Below are 6,745 nucleotides of genomic sequence, written 5' to 3' on the forward strand. Positions count from 1 at the left end.
CATCATCTTTCAACTTTGCTTTCTCAAGGAACGCATTAAAATTCAACGGAACAACAGCACGAGCCATCTATCTACAATCAACATAAACAAGCAAGATACTATCAGGGACTAAGTTCATGATAAATTTAAGTTCAATTAATCATATTACTTAAGAACTCCCACTTAGATAGACATCCCTCTAATCCTCTAAGTGATCACGTGATCCAAATCAACTAAACCATGTCCGATCATCACGTGAGATGGAGTAGTTTCATTGGTGAACATCACTATGTTGATCATATCTACTATATGATTCACGCTCGACCTTTTGGTCTCTGTGTTCCGAGGCCATATCTGTATATGCTTGGCTCGTCAAGTATAACCTGAGTATTCCGCGTGTGCAACTATTTTGCACCCGTTGTATTTGAACGTAGAGCCTATCACACCCGATCATCACGTGGTGTCTCAGCACGAAGAACTTTCGCAACGGTGCATACTCAAGGAGAACACTTCTTGATAATTTAGTGAGAGATCATCTTATAATGCTACCATCAATCAAAGCAAGATAAGATGCATAAAAGATAAACACCACATGCAATCAATATAAGTGATATGATATGGCCATCATCATCTTGTGCCTGTGATCTCCATCTTCGAAGCACCGTCATGATCACCATCGTCACCGGCGCAACACCTTGATCTCCATCGTAGCATCGTTGTCGTCTCGCCAAACTTATGCTTCTATGACTATCACTACCGCTTAGTAATAAAGTAAAGCATTACATCGTGATTGCATTGCATACAATAAAGCGACAACCATATGGCTCCTGCCAGTTGCCGATAACTCGGTTACAAAACATGATCATCTCATACAATAAAATTTAGCATCATGTCTTGGCCATATCACATCACAACATGCCCTGCAAAAACAAGTTAGACGTCCTCTACTTTGTTGTTGCAAGTTTTACGTGGCTGCTACGGGCTTAAGTAAGAACCAATCTCACCTACGCATCAAAACCACAACGATAGTTTGTCAAATAGACTCCATTTTAACCTTCGCAAGGACCGGGCGTAGCCACACTTGGTTCAACTAAAGTTGGAGAGACAGTCGCCCGCAAGCCACCTATGTGCAAAGCACGTCGGGAGAACCGGTCTCGCGTAAGCGTACGCGTAATGTTGGTCCGGGTCGTCTCGTCCAACAATACCGCCGAACCAAAGTATGACATGCTGGTAGGCAGTATGACTTATATCGCCCACAACTCACTTGTGTTCTACTCGTGCATATAACATCAAACCATAAAACCTAGGCTCGGATGCCACTGTTGGGGAACGCAGTAATTTCAAAAAATTTCCTACGCACACGCAAGATCATGGTGATGCATAGCAACGAGAGGGGAGAGTGTTATCTACATACCCACGCAGACCGACCGCGGAAGCGTTGACGCAACATAGAGGAAGTAGTCATACGTCTTCTTGATCCGACCGATCCAAGCACCGTTACTCCGGCACCTCCGAGTTTTTAGCCCACGTACAGCTCAATGACGATCCCCGGGCTCCGATCCAGCAAAGCGTCGGGGAGGAGTTTCGTCAGCACGACGGCGTGGTGACGATCTTGATGTTCTACCATCGCAGGGCTTCGCCTAAGCACCGCTACAATATGATCAAGGTGGAATATGGTGGCAGGGGGCACCGCACACGGCTAAGGAACGATCTCAAGGATCAACTTGTGTGTCTAGAGGTGCCCCCTGCCCCCGTATATAAAGGATCCAAGGGGGAGGGGGCGGCCGGCCAGGAGGAGGGCGCAGGAGGAGTCCTGCTCCTACCGGGAGTAGGACTCCCCCCAATCCTAGTTGGAATAGGATTCCCCGAGGGGGAAAGAGAGAGAGGGGGCCGGCCACCTCTCCTTGTCCTAATAGGACTAGGGGAGGGGGGAGGCGCGCGGCCCACCTTGGGCTGCCCCTTTCTCCTTTCCACTAAAGCCCACTAAGGCTCATATAGCTCCCGGGGGGTTCCGGTAACCTCCCGGTACTCCGGTAAAATCTCGATTTCATCTAGGACACTTCTGATATCCAAACATAGGCTTCCAATATATCAATCTTTATGTATCGACCATTTTGAGACTCCTCGTCATGTCCGTGATCACATCCGGGACTCCGAACTAACTTCGGTACATCAAAATGCATAAACTCATAATAACTGTCATCGTAACGTTAAGCGTGCGGACCCTACGGTTCGAGAACAATGCAGACATGACTGAGACACATCTCCGGTCAATAACCAATAGCGGGACCTGGATGCCCATATTGGCTCCTACATATTATACGAAGATCTTTATCGGTCAGACCGCATAACAACATATGTTGTTCCCTTTGTCATCGGTATGTTACTTGCCCGAGATTCGATCGTCGGTATCCAATACCTAGTTCAATCTCGTTACCGGCAAGTCTCTTTACTCGTTCCGTAATACATGATCTCACAACTAACATATTAGTTGTAATGCTTGCAAGGCTTATGTGATGTGCATTACCGAGAGGGCCCAGAGATACCTCTCCGACAATCGGAGTGACAAATCCTAATCTCGAAATACGCCAACCCAACATGTACCTTTGGAGACACCTGTAATGCTCCTTTATAATCACCCAGTTACGTTGTGACGTTTGGTAGCACCCAAAGTGTTCCTTCGGCAAACGGGAGTTGCATAATCTCATAGTCATAGGACCATGTATAAGTCATGAAGAAAGCAATAGCAACATACTAAACGGTCGTGTGCTAAGCTAATGGAATGGGTCATGTCAATCAGATCATTCAACTAATGATGTGACCTCGTTAATCAAATAACAACACTTTGTTCATGGTTAGGAAACATAACCATCTTTGATTAACGAGCTAGTCAAATAGAGGCATACTAGTGACACTCTGTTTGTCTATGTATTCACACATGTATTATGTTTCCGGTTAATACAATTCTAGCATGAATAATAAACATTTATCATGATATAAGGAAATAAATAATAACTTTATTATTGCCTCTAGGGCATATTTCCTTCAGTTTCACTTTCCCTGGGAGAGATGGCGCCTACTTTACAGGATGTGTCTTACTTCTTGGGATTACCTCTGGCCGGTGCTGCCATAGGTCCCTTAGAGGCAGAATGTGGTTGGCAAGCAGCGATGCAGACCCATTTTTTGGCTGCGGTGCCGTCTGCTAGGGCCATAGACAATGATCCTCACGGGCCTCTTTTTAGATGGTTGAGCCAGTTTCAGGTAACCTTCATGGCCACTTAAACAAATGCTTTTTTAGTTCCCCGATGTTCAGACAATCATTACATTTCTATGTAGATTGTCTCATTAGGATATCCCAATGTTCAGTTGTCGGAGGCACAGATTGACAGGTCCCTAGAGGCATATATTCTTTGGCTGTTCGGCAAGACGATGTTTACGGAGAACCACGTGACCACTGTCGATGCACGACTCATCGGTATTGCACGAGAGATAGCTGATGCACGTTGCCCTGGGGATATTCTGCAGAGGAGTTTTGGTTCTGCTGTGTTAGCGGCTACGTACAGAGGCATGTGCAAAGCTTGCTTGTTGAAGTCTAGAAAATCTAGTCTTGTTGGACTTCCATTATTGTTGTAGCTCTGGTCATACAAGAGAGATTCCCTATTGGACGCCCCTATGTCTACACTGATAAACCTTTTGGTTTGGAGGACTTAGCTGGGGCATATGTGCCTGCTATCGGCGGCTTGCCTACTACAGGATTTGTTTGGGCACGACGACGGGTACTTTTATATTAAGTAACAACTAATTCAATTATTTCTTGCCATTCAATAGTATTACTAATGCTTAATTGTTGTCATGCACAGAGACAGTATGCGCATAGCCAGGTTGGGGGATGCTACCCGTCCTTCATGGCGCAGTTTGATAGTTTGCACGAGGATCAATTTATCTAGGAGCCATACTCGCCTCAGGCTATATCATCAAGGTGCCCAGTTGGGATTTCTGGATTGTGCACTAGAGATCGACACTATTGGATGACCAAGGCCAAGTTGGTGTTCGATGTGACGGTTGAGGAGATGGCTCTTCATAGGGTGATGAGACAGTTCGGTCTATATCAAGAGCCCGAGACTCCAGATATTCCACATTTGCCAGAACACGTGCACAAGTAAGTACTAATTCTATTTTAGTTGTCAGCTCTGCATTCATAATATACCTAATCATGTATCGTGCATGTCAATCTCAGGGACAGTCACCTAGGAGGAAACAAGTCCATGGCTTATTGGCTTAACAGCATTACCCCTTATGTTGACGAATGGACTACCGCACCGACAAATATCTGGGGTGAGGTTCGACCCTTTAACTGGGAAATGTTCGGGTTGTATCTGCAGCGTTACCGGCATACAACGAGGATCTACTTGGTTCCATCGGCTGCTCCTGATCAGATCGAAGCCCCTCTCACCAGCGATATGTACCCAACTGCCTCTGTTGTGGGAACCAGACACCATGCGGTACGTGCCTTGGTTCTCATATGTTAAGTCTTTTGTTAACCTGGACATATTCGCTTAGTTATCTATTCGTGGTGTCTATCATACAATAAGGATATAATTGGTTAACTCTTCATGTACAGGGTGACTTGACAGTACAGGCACGAGAGGAGGTTTCCGCCTTAATGCAGTGCTTTCAGAGGGGAGAAACTATCCCACCGCGAGAGGGCGTCTCATGGTTGAGGCGTCTTGATGACAAGCTATGCGGGATTTACGCAGCTGTGACGTGTAGACGGTCTTCGGATGTTGCACTTCCTCCTCCAGCACATCATCCGCCACGTCCCTCTATACAGCATTCGAAACCACGACCCTCTGTGCACCATTTAGAACCACGACCCTCTGTGCACCATGTAGAACCTCATCCTTCACAGCCAGGGAGCTCTTCCTGGCATCAGCCACCTCCTTCACAGCCAGGGAGCTCTTCCTGGCATCAGCCACCTCCTTCACAACCAGGGAGCGCTTACTGGCATCAGCAGATGGAACTAGGTAACATTACTCACTACATTCTTTTCAATAGTGTAGTAATCGTTCCTGCATTCTCAGCAATCCCTGATGCTTACTGGTGGTGCTTCGTTCATGCATTTGTATCAATTTTACATGTTTTACTTTACCGCAGGCGGCAACCAGTCGCAACCGTTCATGCATTCAATGCAGTCACCGATGCTTAGTGGTGGTGCTTCGTACTTTGAGGGCGAGGGCGAGGATGATGACCAAGCTACAAACATTTATGGTTTCTCGCAGACAGTGTTTCACACCCCACCACCACCACCACCGATGCAGGAGACACAGACCGTGACAAACGAGGTTAACTATGGTCGTGGTTATCGCGATCCTCGTCCACCGCCTCAGCGCTTATCGCCTTCCGGTCCTCGCCCGAGGAAGACCCAGACTCGTCGTCATCCCCCGCAGTGATATGCTTATCTATCTATGTATGACTCATTATCTATGTTAGTTTCAGACTATTCGCAGTTGTGAGTTAGTATTTATGTACGAGACATGCTTCATGTATGTGTTACTATCACACTTGCTTTTATCTTATCAGGAGACATATATTGTTTTATATATGCGAGAGACATATTACTATTAATTCGCATTCTTATTCCAGTTACATTTCCAAAGAGACTACAACCGAAATTCAAATGAAATTCAAATAGAACATAATGCCCTACAATAATACAGTACAAACTAATAATGCAAGTACATCTGAATGAAACGGTACAACTGGAATACATCTTACATACTACATGAAGTCATCATCGTCATCCTCCATTGATGTAGCCCTCTTGCCCTTCGACAATGCGGTCCTCTTGCCCTCCGTCGATGCAGAACTCTTGCCCTTGGTCGATGTAGAACTCTTGCCCTTCGACGATGCAGAACCCAGAAGCGGCGGCATGAAGATATCATCTTCGTCCTTGCTCTCCTCAGTCCATAAAAATGTATTCTTTGTTGTAGTCCTTCCGAGAGTTTCACTCTTCGGCTCCACCACCTTCTTCCACCTTTCATGCAACCTCAAAAGTTCTTTACGTACATAGGTCCTTACAGGCCACCCAAACCTACGTAATTCGTGAGCCAACTCATTCATTATGGTGTCACTACCGGTGAGTTCGTCCCATGGAACTATCCTATTGTCCATCCTGAAATCAGTAGCTAGACTCGGAAGATCTTGCTCATCTCAGGGTGAAAACTATGATCGAATGGATAATGGGACATCTCGACTACACTACACTGGAATGCTTATCCACCTCCGCCTGAAGGGGGTTTTATAGATAAAGAGGAGAAAATGGCGGGAAAGAATGACTGCGGTATGGCGGGAACGTATGGCGGGAAACGGGTGGCGGAAAATAGATTTGGGCCTAATGTATGAGCCATGCAACTTCGGCCTACACTAGACCAAAAAGGACTTTTCGGCCTGCACTTGACCAAAAAGTGTATTTCGGCCTACAGTTGACCAAAAAGTGTATTTCGGTCAAGAGGTGGCCGAAAACAGCCTTTTCGGCAAGGTCCCCACCATTTCGGCCAAGGGAAGGCCGAAAAGCCTACTTCATCCTAGAGGTGGCCGAAAACTCCTATTTCGGCCAGCGCGTGCCTGACGGGGTGCTACTTTTGATTTTTATCCAAATCATGCTATAGTTTCCAAAAATGCTATAAAATATGTCATAGTTTTAAAAAAAATCCGAAGATTCAGGAGGGGCATTGCGACTACGCCTCTTGCCCCTTCTGCAACAACT

Source organism: Triticum dicoccoides, chromosome 4A (genome assembly GCF_002162155.2).
Source record: "Triticum dicoccoides isolate Atlit2015 ecotype Zavitan chromosome 4A, WEW_v2.0, whole genome shotgun sequence".
Lineage (NCBI taxonomy): Eukaryota > Viridiplantae > Streptophyta > Magnoliopsida > Poales > Poaceae > Triticum > Triticum dicoccoides.